We start from the raw sequence: 14377 nt of genomic DNA, 5'->3' as shown, positions 1-14377 counted from the left end.
GCCTGTTCCGCCATTCAATAATATAATGGCTGATGTTTTAGCCAATGCTCATGTAAAGTTTCTGTTAATGTGGTGTCAAACATTGAAACCTTTATTTTCAACACTTTGCGTTCTTGGACAGATTTGTGTGCACGATTGGATGTAGCTTAGTGAGTTTCAGTGAATGGTGAGACATAACAGTCCCTGTAGTGTATGTGCCTTTAAGTCAGAACTACTTTTACGTACACTGTAGTACCGGCAGTGACCACACCGGTATATAAGCTTTGCGCATGCCTCTGTACCCCCAGTCTAGAGACTACTCTCCTCCAGTAAAGACCTGTTATTTGTTAATGTACAGCATCCGTGTGATTATTTAATAATAGCATATCCACTGAACCACGGATCCAACAGTGGCGACGAGTGTTGATTCAAATCTACCTGCAACATAAAAAAAAAATAGTCGAGGCCAGGAACACGGGCGTCGACCACGAGCAACCGCCCAGCAGTCAGGCAGAGATCCAACTTTGCAGGGGAGGCTGTGGCGAGCCGGGCTTGGTTCCCCAGCCACAACGAGCAGTAAGAGACCAACGACAGGTCCAGCGCAGACCCTTCCCGAGCAGCGGCGGCTGGAGCTGACCGACGGCGGAGAGAGAGCCGAGCAGCGTCGACGGGGTAAGACAGGGGTGAAGAGCGCAGGGCGCAGCCGGGGGTTGAACACCGAGTGGCGTCGAGGAAAATAAAACAAACCGGAGAGAGAGAGGGAAAGAAACAGCCGGGTTCTAGACTGAGCGGCGTCGAAAAATATAAAAAGAAGAACGCGCAGAGCACAGCCAGTGCTCACGGGCTGAACAGGGTCCGCGGGGTGAAGAAAGGGGAGACGCCATTGAGCCGCGGAGAAGAAGGAAGAGCGCGGGAGGCGCCATTGAGCCGCGGAGAAGAAGGGAGAGCGCGGGAGACGCCATTGAGCCGCGGAGAAGAAGGAAGAGCGCGGGAGACGCCATTTTTAGAAGCCGCAGCGGAGAAGAAGGGCAAGTGCGGGAAGGAAGGAAAGTGCGGGAGATGCCATTTTGTGCCAGCGGAGAAGAAGGGGAAGCGCGGGAGGCGCCATTTGTGATAGTTAACGCACACCCAAGGATGCCGAAGAGTGGCAGTATCTCTATGTTCGACAATGAAGTCGAAGATTGGGCGACATATGTGGAACGTATTGAGGTGTACTGCAGGGCGAATGAAGTGCCAGATGCTAATAAATGTAAGAAGTCACACAACACCAGGTTATAGCCCAACAGCTTTATTTGAAATCACAAGCTTTCGGAGCGCTGCTCCTTCGTCAGGTGAAGTGGAGAAATGCATAAAGACACAGCTTATATAGTCAGAGAATCATGTCAGATGTTTACAGTTGGAAACATTACCTGTAAACATCTGACATGATTCTCTGACTATATAAGCTGTGTCTTTATGCATTTCTCCACTTCACCTGATGAAGGAGCAGCGCTCCGAAAGCTTGTGATTTCAAATAAAGCTGTTGGACTATAACCTGGTGTTGTGTGACTTCTTACATTTGTCCACCCCAGTCCAACTCCAGCATTGCCACACCGATGCTAATAAAGCACTGGTTCTGTTAAATTCTATGGGTGCAAAAACTTATGGGTTACTGCGAAATCTAATAACCCCAGAGAAGCCGGTAAACAAGAATTTTGAAAGCATAGTAGAAATCCTACAGGACCAGTTAAACTCCACACCGCTGCTGATAGCAGAACGATTTAAGTTCCATAAAAGGAACCAACACAAAGACGAAAGCAATGCTGAGTACCTAACGGAACTGCGCAAGCTATCAAAACACTGCCAGTTTGGAGCGGGACTAGCAGACACGTTAAGGGACAAGTTTGTGTGTGGGCTACAAAGTGAAAGAAGCCGTTTCTGGGTTCCATCAGAAAAGGACCTTACGCTGGACAAAGCTTTCAGTATGGCAGTATCACACGAAGCAGCTGCAAGGGGCGCTGCAGAGATACAACGCAGACCGCAAGAATATGGCACCAATGAAATGTCCTATGGAACAGGGAAGTGCTATCGCTGCGGCAGAACAACACATGACCAGAAAGATTGTTGGTTCAAGGACCAAGTGTGCAGACAGTGTGGGAAAGCAGGACACATAGCAAGAGTCTGCAGGTCTGGGAAGAAAACCAACAGTAAGAAATCTCCACAGGAGAAGTACAAAAAGGTACACCAGGTGATGGACAGTGGTTCAGACGAACAGAAAAGTGACACAGACTCCGGAAGCAAGGAGCTGGGTTGTCTGAAACTAAATAAGGTAACCGAAATGGAGGATCACCAGACTATCTGGGTTACACTCAAGATAGACGGAGTCCAAGTGGAAATGGAATTGGACACAGGGTCAGCTCTAACAGTCATAAATCAAAGAGACTACAAGCGGCTATTTTCACACATACCCTTGAAAGCTACAGAGATTGTCTTGAAGACGTATACGGGGCAAAAAGTCTACCCCAAAGGAAAAATAAGGGTGAAAGTGACATATAAAGGCCAGGAAATACCTAAAATGGATATATATGTATTGCCAAATGGAGGACCACGACTGCTAGGACGTGAATGGATCCGGAAGATACAATTAGATTGGCATTCCACACAGGCATTGAAGGTTGAGGCCAAAAAGGATGACGACGTCACACCTGGACGACTGTCAAAAATGCTAACTGACGCAAAAGAAGTGTTCCAGGAGGGACTAGGAACATTAAAAGGAATAACAGCAACGATTAAAATAGAGGAAAATGCAAGCCCAAAGTTTCTGAAGGCCAGACCAGTGCCTTATGCGATCAGACCAGCTGTTGAAGCAGAGCTGGAAGGGTTGGAACGTTCAGGAGTACTGTCCAAAGTGGACTGGAGCGAGTGGGCTACACCCATCGTTCCTGTAATGAAGAGGTCGTTGAGTAATACGCCTGGGGAACCAAAGAAGGTCTGCATCTGTGGGGATTTTAAGGTGACAGTGAACCCAGTCCTTCACACGGTGCAATATCCGCTTCCACGAATTGAGGATATTTTCGCCTCGCTATCTGGAGGTAAACGCTTCACCAAAATTGATCGAGCCCAGTTGTACTTGCAAATGGAGGTAGAAGAAGCTTCGAAACATTACCTTACGATCAACACTCATAAAGGTCTCTATCAATACAACCGGCTGGTGTTTGGAGTAGCCTCGGCTCCGGCTATCTGGCAAAGGGCGATGGATCAGGTCCTGCAAGGGATTCCAGGGACCCAGTGTTATTTGGACGACATCTTGGTCACGGGCGAAAATGACGGTGATCACCTCGCCAACTTGGAGAAGGTGCTCACCAGATTAAAGGAGTATGGGCTACGAGTTAATCGCCACAAGTGCGAGTTTTTCCAGAAACAGATCTCGTATTTTGGCCACGTCATCGATGAAGAGGGGTTACATAAGTCCCCTGACAAGATTGAGGCAGTAGTCAAGGCTCCAGCACCGGAAAATGTGTCACAACTGAGGTCGTTCCTTGGGCTGGTAAACTACTACCACAAGTTCTTACCAAATTTGTCTACGGTACTACACCCGCTGAACACCCTACTGCAAACAGGGGTACCATGGAAGTGGGATGATGAACGTAGATGAGCTTTCCAGAAGTGTAAGGAATTGATCACATCAAAAGAGGTGTTGGCCCATTTCAACCCAGCACTACCAATTCATTTGGCATGTGATGCATCACCCTACGGTATTGGAGCGGTGCTGTCGCACAAATTCCCAGACGGGTTGGAAAGGCCTGTAGCCTTTGCGTCTCGGTCACTAACCTCAGCCGAGCGCAACTACGCCCAGATTGACAGGGAGGCCCTCAGCCTAGTATGGGGAGTAAAAAAATTCAACCACTATCTGCATGGGCAGAAGTTCACCTTGCTGACTGACCACCAACCACTTGTCTCCATCTTTAATCCTAAGAAGGGTGTTCCAGTGATGACTGCACAGCGGCTACAAAGATGGTCCCTGTTTCTAGGGGCGAATCAATATGAAATAGAATATAAAGGCACGAAACAGCATGGGAACGCTGATGGGCTATCGCGCCTGCCACTGCTTACTGTGGAGGAAGCACCAGCAGTGGACCCTATCGAGATATTTTATTCGTCAATAATTGAACGATTGCCAGTAACAAACGCGGATATAGAGAAGGAGACCCGCAATGATCCGACGCTTTCACGGGTATATGAATTGACGGTGAGGGGATGGCCAACACATGGCGACTCACTGTTGCCAGCATTCTCATCCAGAAGAGAACAGCTGTCAGTATGCCAGGGGACAGTGATGTGTGGATCCAGAGTGGTGATTCCACCCAAGTTAAGGGAGAGAGTGCTAAATGAGCTACATGAAGGTCATCTGGGGGGAGTGAAAATGAAAAGCCTTGCTAGGGCTTATGTGTGGTGGCCGGGAATCGATCAACAAATCGAAGACCTAACTAAGAGCTGCTTAGGATGCCAGAAGGTCCAAAATGCACCACCACATGCCCCTCTACACCTGTGGGAGTGGCCCTCCTTTCCATGGCAACGGGTGCATATTGATTTCGCTGGTCCATTCATGGACTCAATGTTCTTAATAGCAGTGGATGCTCATTCAAAGTGGCCTGAGGTGATAAAAATGTCTTCAACCACTACAGAGAAAACGATTGCAGTCCTACGGACCATATTTGCCAGAAACGGTTTGCCAGAGCAGATTTGCTCTGATAATGGACCACAGTTTGTGTCCGACGAGTTCCAAAAATTCATGAAAAGGAATGGGGTAAGGCATTACACATCCGCCCCGTATCATCCAGCCACAAATGGATTGGCTGAGAGGTTCGTACAAACCTTTAAGAAGGCGATAAAGGCCATGTGCGACGATGAAATTCCACTACAGCATAAGATGGACAATTTCTTATTAGCCTACCGAAACGCGACACATGCAGTTACCAACCAGACTCCGGCCATGATGTTCTTTAACCGAAGGTTGAGATCTCGTCTGGACTTGCTCAGACCAAATGTGCGAAGAAATGTTGAGGACAAACAATTCCAGCACAACAATGAGAACCCGACAAGGAGCTTCAATGTAGGGCAACCAGTCTTGGCCCGTGACTATCGAACAGAGAAGTGGCAACCCGGAATGATATGTACAAGGCAGGGGCCATTAATGTACACAGTGGATGTCGGGGAGAACATTGTGAGCCGCCACGTCGATCAGATCTTAGCGTCACAGGAACGCGTCAACCCCATGTCTCGAGTACCTGGGGATGAACCCGACATACCGGTAGCATCTACTTCAGACCCAGTAGCAGTGGAACCTGATGAACTACCCGAGGAAAAGGGGTCAGAATCGCCTCTGCACCAAGAACAAGAACCTCTGGAAAGGCGCTATCCCGAAAGGGTCAGGAAGCCGCCCCAAAGACTGAATCTATAAATGGACTTTTGTTGTTTAAAGTACATGTTGAAATGTTAATTGTTATTTGAATATTAGGGGTATTACTAATCTAAAAGGGGAGGAATTGTAGTGTATGTGCCTTTAAGTCAGAACTACTTTTACAGCTCCTGTATACTGTAGTACCGGCAGTGACCACACCGGTATATAAGCTTCGCGCATGCCTCTGTACCCCCAGTCTAGAGACTACTCTCCTCCAGTAAAGACCTGTTATTTGTTAATGTACAGCATCCGTGTGATTATTTAATAATAGCATATCCACTGAACCACGGATCCAACAGTCTCCCCCCCCCCCCCCAACAATGGCGATGAGTATGCAAGGAATGGCTTGGGCATTGTGGGGATGCTTTATGCTGTTGGTGTGGGGTGGTGCCAACCTGGCGCATCATGTAGTAGCCAGCATGTACAGCATCAAGTGAAGCAAATCTGGCCATGGTGAGGCCATCCTTGGCCTCCCGGGCAGCAATGTGGTTAGGTGCTGATGCCCTGTGTCCTATGCAGCATCAGGTGATTGCGGAGAAGGTTCGTCCAAAATTGGGCAAACTAGCGCAGAAGATCAAGGAATTTCAAGCGCAAATTACGTCTAGCCTGAATTGAGCTTCCGCGATGTTTTGCGCTGGAAGCTGGCCCTGCCCACAAAACTGGCCGCGCTGGAATTGAGCTGGGAGCTAACATTTAAGGACTTTAAGGAGGAATGAGACATTGCAGATGGGGTGGTAATTAGTGGAGACAAAAGGATCAAGGGTGTAGTTTGTTGAGGAGAGAGTGATAAGGTTGGTTTTAATGGGGGAAAGGATTGCAGCTGAGGAGAGGGAACCATTGACAATATCAGCTAGCATGGGAGCCAGGAAGGAAAGTTGTGTAGTTGCTCCAGGGTCCGACTTTTCCTCCAGGCTGATCCTAGAACACAATGAATGAAAGCAACTACTAGAATTAAGCTGGACTGTTCATTTTAGTCTCCAGTAACTTCCTCTTGGCTTCGCCTATTCCGCTGCTGTAACTTCAGCGGAGGTTCACCGAAAATCCCATTTACACTTACCACAAGTATAGGACAAGGGCATTGGAAACTGGGCAGGAGGTGATTCCCAACCCTTCTGTCCCAGTGTCAGCAGTGCAACAGACAGTTGCCCATTTAGAGAGGCATCCAAAGAAGCTGACATTAGGTCTTGTTGGATTGCAAAATTAGGCCTGTGAACTGAAGCCTGAATCCTCCAGTCTCTAATACATAAACCATTAGGCTGTAATACTAGAAATCATATTTAAAGGATGATTAGCTTTACATTATTGAGAGATATAGGTACTAAAAGCATACATGTAGCTTTTAGATAGCTGCAAAGCATGATGGGATGCTTGACCATTATATATCCACTAACCCCGCTTATTTGGATGGTTCGATCTATAGTGGGAAATTCTGAGTCGGTTATCGACACCGAGGCTCCCGTGTCTAAAAGGGCACAATACTGCCGGCCTCCTAACAGTACATTTAGACACGGGCGAGTGGCCCCCGGTCCTCCGACGGAGGAGACCGGTGCGTCCTATCCATTGTGAGGGGGTGGTGGGAGGAGGAGGAGGGCCCGTAGTCCATCCAACTCTCGGTCGGACAAGCCCCCCCTTGGTGGTCCCTGGGGACCCTGATTGGGTCCTCGGGATCCTTGTCCCTCCTTCCCTCCACCCTTTCCGTAACAAGTGGCCTGCTGGTGTCCAGGGCGCCCGCAATTGGTACACCGTTTCTTCTTCATGGGGCAATCTCTACATAGGTGACCGGGTGAGTGACAATTGTAACAGAGATGGTCCTCCTGTGCCGCAGCTATTGGTTCTGTCTTAACTTGTGCGACGGTTTTCGTGTCCCATGGCAGAGCAGTTGGGATGTAACCCTGATGGTTGGCCTGAATGTCCGCCAGGTGGAGCCCGAAAAGTCGACCAGTTCATTCCCGAAGTCCGGCCTCAGTGGGAGGGGGCTTGCTCCCATCCTGAGGGCGGTTTGATAGGGCTTGTCTAATCCCTGGATCAGGCTATCTATAAATCATGGATCGTCGCGGTTGGCAGGGATGTGATTAGTCTTGCCCCAATGTTCATACCGCTCAATCACTCGATCGATGTACACATTGGGGTCTTCTCCCGGGCTCTGCCGTAAGGCGGTGAGCCCCGTGCAAGTGGCGGTGCCGTTGCCCAATCCGTCCTGAGCCCAGGTTTTTAAAGCCTCAAATTGGACGTCATATTGAGCCGCTGTGGCTGGGGGGTCTAGGGCAAAGGCTCCCAATGCCCCATAGACCGTGGAGGGACATTTCATCTCGACGATATCTTTTACGTCTTGTATTGATAGGTTAAAGTGTCGAGCGGCACTTCGTATTCTTGCCCACACATCGACGTTGGGATTGTATCGCTTTAAGTCGGAAATGAGAAGGACAACGCTAGATCTTTCTTGGGGCGTGAAAGGCTGGGACTCGCCCATATCGCCCCTACCACCTATCTCTGCATTGACGGCATCCTCTTCCGGATTCATTCGGACGGAGGCCATGGGTTTGGATTTCCCGGCCCCAGCTTGAGGCGGTGCTGAAGGGCAGATATGGTTGTATTCGGGGGGGCCCGTGGGTTGTGGGGTCTTGTTTTGTTGAGCCTCTATGGCCTCAACAATGCCCCCCCAATTCTTTAAATCATCTAGATTCTCAGTCTCTGACGGCTCCAGATGCAGGAGACTACTAACTCGAACTTTAGCCTCCTGAACAGGTCTCAAGATGTCCTGTAGCGGAGACAGCTTTCCCCTTTATCCACAATTATGGGTCCCATCTGATCCAACCAACTAGCACACAAAACCACCCCGTAGTTAGCTTGCTTAGCATCCTTTTGCCCCGCCCACCACTTTATTTGATCAGCTACCGGACTCGTTTCTTTCCACCCATTCCTGATCATTTCACTTTGGTATTTTAAATTAGCCTCTTGGACCCGTTTAACAACAGTGACACTGGTGGCCATAGCCGGAACGTCCGGAGAAAGGAGTTTCCCCTCGTCACCCATGTCTATCGTTACGTATATCCTTATGCTCTATCTTATACTTTAACTTACTTACTTCACACTAATCTTATACTTTAATCGGCACAAACGTATCACCTTAGACTCTAAATCAGCTTATACTCTAAATCAGAAATACACAGATTCAGGTCTAGTCAATTCCATCAATCCGTGGTCTCCGTGAGGAATAATTTAACTATGTGGGTAATTTTAATACTGTGGCAGGTGTTTCCCCAAACCCTCCCCGTCTCCCATGGCAAGCCTAGTCCCTTTCTGCCGAGACACGCATCTCAATTCTGTAGGCCTACCGGCCTCGCCCTCAAGGGCTTTATACAGGACACATTCCTGTCTCGAGCGCAGGGCGAACCCCCGCCTCAGCCTCCACTCCAATACAGGACCCGTTTGAGCATCCTACCTGAAGCACAGTATCCCACTTCTGACACCAAGGGGTAGATTTTCCCGAACCTGTCGGGAAGAAGGCGGGACTTCCCCTTTCGGGTTTTTGACCCACCTACTTCGACGTCCGGCCAATCCGCGCAATTTTCCCTTGATTGACCTTGTTGAGCCCGCCCAGTGGGCTCAGCAGGCCAATTAAGGGCCACCCGGCAACAGGTGACGTCACAGACTGAAATTTCATCTGTCAAGAGTTCTTGACAGATGAAATATCAGTGTCTCACAGCTGTTTGAAGCTGTGAACCACTGACAGTCTGAGTTCTACCATGAGTCATTCTGCACAGACTCAGTTAGAACTCTTACCGGCACTCAAAGCTGAAGGCTGTCACTTTTCACAGATCGCAGCCGTTCAGCTTTAAGTTACGGGTGAGTGATGGGCTCCCGACGGCTACAGGAAGAAAGGCTGTGAAGGTAAGTACAGGTAAGTAAAAGTTCTTTACACACTTTAGACACACCAAACACACTTACCTTTACACTCATGCACCCATCACTCATCTGAGCGCCAACATCGCGACCCCTCCAACTCCTTCAACCCGACGGCCCACCTGCTCTAACCTGGTGTGGTTTGGAGCCGTCGGGAAACCCACACGAAACCCCTCAAAATAGGGATTAGGCTAAAAACTGCCTGTTAACTACCTGTTAACAGGCAGTTAATTGGCACTAATTCCTTCCCGCCTGGTTTCGGCGGGTCCCAGTGCGGGGCGGGTACCCGCCGCCCCTGAAACTTACGTGGTGCGGGGTTTTGGGCGGGATGGTGTCGGGACCCCCAAATTCTGGATTTCCCCCCCCCCCACGCCTGAAACCCTGCCTGATGGCTCCACGAAAATCTAGCCCTAACTGTTAGACTCGAATTTTCGGAGCAAAACCAGACGGAGAGACAGAACTGCTGATAAAGTTAAAGTTTATTAGAAAATGGCTGGGAGGCCTTGTGCACAAAGGGAGAGAGGCTAGCTTCCTCAAACTCGCACCTAACTCTCAAAGGAAAAGTTGCAATACAAGCATATTTATACCTTTCAATGGGCAACACCCACCGGTTTCAAAATGTGGGTGTACACGTACAATTAGCGTAACTACAGTTACTCTCTTATTGGTTGACGTGGTTGTCACTCAACTGTCAGGGCCCGCCTTGAGGTGTCCTGTGACATGAAACATCACACACTAGTTGTAGTTACTTCTTATCAGTAAGCGCATAGTTTCCAGGACTCCACAAAGTAGCTTTCAGCAAGGCCGCAACCATACTTATCACCCCTGGTGTTATTGTGCTAGCCCTGGAGATGCGCACTTACTTCATTAATCTCTCGAGAAAAGCTTGTTGGGATAAACAATGTCAACTCGAGCTTCGAGCAAACATTCCAAAGGGAGATAAGGTGTTTGAAGCAAGGATTGTCTCAGAAATGGCTGATTCCTTTTAGTGTTTAACTTGGTGGCCACAACTTGTTGTGGGATTTTAGAGACTTCTCTTATAAATGTTGTATAACCCAATTCTACAGTAGGAGCTAGTGCCTGAAGGTTTGTAACTCCAAAAGGACATGTGTCTCCCCTAACCATCGAGCAAACAAACCAAAAAGCCACATATTCTGTGGCTAGTGTCCTTATCCCTTAGAAGGGCAAGTTATGTTGAACACTGCTTCTGTGAAGCTGATAACAACATTCCAGAATGTTTGGAGCTACGTGGGGTGGCAGCCAGCAGTTTTGCAAATCTGCTTTGGTCAGCTATTCTACAGTACTAGTTAAAAAGAGTCAATATATAATGGTCAAGCATCCCATCATGCTTTGCAGCTATCTAAATGCTACATGTGCACTTTTAGTACATATATCTCTCAATAATGTAAAGTTAATCATCCTTTAAATATGATTTCTAGTATTACAGCCTAATGGTTTATGTATTAGAGACTGGAGGATTCAGGCTTCAGTTCACAGGCCTAATTCTGCAATCCAACAGTTTCATGGCTGACCCTTCACATCAAAGAGTATGAAGGGGTCAGGAAGCAAGACAAGAGAGACCTGATACAGTGATGAAATTCAGCTCGAACTCTTCAACACCTCTCTCGACTCGTCCACCGCCTCTGCATTGTCAGACTGTTTGTACAACATTCAGCATTGGATGAGCCATAATTTCCTCCAGTTAAACATTGGGAAGACCAAAGCCATCAACTTTGCCTCCTGCCACAAACTTTGTACCATTGCCATCAATTCTATCTCCTTCCCCAGCCATTGTCTCAGGCTGAATCTGGCTTTTCGCAACCTCAGCATTTTATTTGACCCTGAGCTGCACTTCCAAATTCATCCTCTCCATCACAAAGACCACCTACTAATATCTCTAACATTGCCAAGCACTGTGCCCCCACCTGCTGCTGAAATCCTCATCCTCACTCCAAACTTGACTATCCCACTATACTTCTGGCTGGCCTCCCATCCTCGACGCTCTGCCAACTTCAGCTGATCCAGAACTCACTTGTGCCCTTGATGACCTACATTGGCTGCTGGCCCCTCAACAGCTCCAATTTAAAATTCTCATCCTCTTGGTCTTGCCCCTGGTTATCTCTGTAACCTTCTCCAGCCCTAGGAACAACTGCCGCCCACCGCCCCCCACCCCCCCCGCCTACCGAACTCTCAGGGAGAAAAAATCGGTTGCTTCACGCCTCCCGTTAGCACCCGAAGAGGGCATTAATGGGGCGCAAAGCAACTAGCACCCGGGCGCATCGCCGCCAACGCCTACCATGAAATTCAGCAGGAGGTTAGCGGCGGCGGTAACTGTTAGCGCCCCGTGGCACTTTGCCGCCGGTGATGACGTCATCGCCATGCGCAGTGCCCTGCTCACATCCCGGCTGCGATCTTCAGTAGCACCCCCTGACTTACTGCCGGATGCTATGTCTGACGGGGCCAGAGGGGCCTACCTGTGGCTGGAGTGGCGCTATTTAAATGGGAGGTGCCGGGTGGCCATTTTTGTTGCTGGTCGCCTGCCAGCACCTGCCTCCGCTCCCATCCCCGGCCTCATGACCCGCTCTTCTCTTGAGTACCGGGCTCTTTTGCCGGCATTCTGATCCCCGGTGGTCCAGCTGGGCCCCGGGTCGTGCTGCGCAAGGCCCCTCCCCTTTAAGAAGGGGAGGAAGGTCTGCAATACTGTGGCGCGACGTGCCGCAGCGCCGTGATATTCCCTCGCAGCACCCCAAGAGGGAGGCAGGGTGCTTCCAGTAGCACCCCGCTTCCCTCTTGGGGCACTACCACTCAATTTCAGCTGTGGGGGTGCTAATTTTTCCGGGGCGCTAAAAGTAGTGCCCCAAAAGGGGCGCAACTCAATTTTTTTCCCCTCAGTCTTTCCAGCTGTGGCCTCTTGTGCATCCTTCTGTTGCCCCACCATTGGTAGCCATGTCTTCACCACCTAGCTCCCACATTCTGGAACACCGTCCATAAACCCCTCCAATTTGCTCACCTTCTTTAAGATTCTCCTTAAATCCCACATATTTGACCAAACTTTTGGTCACCCCTCCTAATATCTCTTTCTTTGGCTCAATATCCATTTCTATTTTCTGATTACGCCTCTGTGAAGTGCTTTGGGATGTTTTTCTACATTAAAGGCGCTATATAAATGCAAGATTTTGTTGTTGCTGTTAGATAAGGAAAATACTATTTATGTATTTTCCAACAACCAATCTAAGAGACACTTAATGCACTGTCTCTTACAAATTTCTTTCCTATTTTTTTTCTCCTCTTCTGCATTGCAGCAACCCCCACCGACATGTGAGTGTAACCTGTGACTCACTGTGAACAATGCTACACATACGCATACTTAATATATTAAAAAGCTTACATCATGTGCACTTCCTGTCACATTTATAATGGAAACTACCTATGTGTTGGCATATAGAACTCGGTTAATTCAGCTTCTGAAAGATGTTCCTGTTTAGTTCATTCAATATAGGGGGAAAAATGTGATTGGTATCATTGGAGAGGGAGAGAGAGAGATACAGATTTCACTTAGCAACAGCTGGTGTTCGCAACCAACCGGCCTTAGATATTTTCATAATAGAATGTTTCGATTAGAAATGTTATGTTATGATAAGAAAGTCTAGTTCTTACCACAGCAAGGCCACAGTGTTTTTATGTGCTTCTAATGTTGTTGATGTATGCTGAAGAAAATTTAGGCTTGTGTCTCTGGACTATGCAGTGGCCAGAGACTACCATATTAGGCAATGCCAGCTCTATAGTTTGATAAGAAAACAGTGTATAAATATAAGCTTTTTCCTTTGTTCAAGCAGCACGAAAAGACCCATGCCTAGGTTCGCGTGATCTATCTGTGACTATACTCCACTTGTAAATTGCTTTTTATGCTGTAGTTAAAAAAATAAAATGATTATGACCAGAAGACTGAATTTGTTACGACTCAAGTCGTCGTCGTACATGTCTTCACACTGTTCCCTTTGGGGAACTGTATGAAGTGGTGGAAGGATTTCTGGCCGCGATTAACGCTCCTTCCGTGACTGTAACCATCTTCGTACCAGCCATTAGGGTGGTTAGTCCTATGGCGGGAGGGTTTTACGGGCTCCCACAACCCATACAAGGGGGGGGCCACCCACACCCACGAACGCAAGTATCCCGTTGGATGTCAACCCAGAATTTAGAGCCGGAGAGCTCCGACTCCACTTGCCAGGACTGTCTGGAGCGGGGTTCGAAACCCTACGCTTTCTGACCCAGCGGCGGGGATGCTACTGCTACGCCAAAGACCCACTCCACTACTCAAGTGAACAAACAGAACACTGTTTTAAGACAGCACTATGTAAATTGTCACACTGTAATTGCACCCACTCACCAGTGGTAGTGCTGTAGAACCTGTGCATTGCATTTTTGACAAAGTCTTGACAAAGGGTTCAACTCGAAATGTTGACTCCATTTTCTCTCCACGGATGTTGCCTGGCCTGCTGAGTTTTTCCAGCATTTTCTGTTGTTATTTTGCATTTTCTAGTTCCTCAGTCTGTACTCCAGAGAAACACCTATACTTCAGACAACTCTGTTTGGCTCCTTCTAGAATTCCCACTTGTTTTGCTATTTCACTATATAATAATATAAAATAATTGTATTATATCAAAATAAGGACAGTAAAATGGGAACTGAATTACATCTGTATACCTTGGTCTGATTATTCTAGCACTCTAACCCTAATTCACCTGAAATCCACACTTGGCCTTTACTCCCTGTATGCGACACTGCAGGAAATTGACTAATATGAGTATAGATATGATGGATAAATCAGATATGACAGAGTGTTGTGCAGCATATTAAACAATGATCAATCATAATCTTAAAAAAGGGGCATTTCAAGGACTTCATTGCAATTACTAAAACTGTACTAAATTATGAATACTGTCTGTACAAATACTCAACTTTGTACAGCCCTATTACTTACTCTTATTGCACCTGATGCAAATTTTGCATAGAAAGTGGGCCATTGGAAGTTATATTCAGTCGCCCCCCCACCTC

At 48.0% G+C, this 14377-nt stretch overlaps 1 protein-coding gene and 1 pseudogene across 5 annotated transcripts in view; one reads left to right on the top strand and one right to left on the bottom strand.

Annotated features, from left to right (window-relative positions):
- gria3b (glutamate receptor, ionotropic, AMPA 3b) overlaps positions 1–14377 on the top strand; it is a 549936-nt gene that overhangs the window by 360796 nt on the left and 174763 nt on the right. The gene's annotated exons all lie outside the window — the stretch shown is intronic.
- On the bottom strand, positions 7461–8410 carry LOC147125220 (uncharacterized; annotated as a pseudogene).

Source organism: Somniosus microcephalus, chromosome 1, assembly GCF_052327205.1.
Source record: "Somniosus microcephalus isolate GS21.2 chromosome 1, FLI_Smic_1.0, whole genome shotgun sequence".
Taxonomy (NCBI): Eukaryota; Metazoa; Chordata; class Chondrichthyes; order Squaliformes; family Somniosidae; genus Somniosus; species Somniosus microcephalus.
Note: the sequence above shows the minus strand (reverse complement) of the source record. Positions and strands in the feature narration are given on the sequence as shown.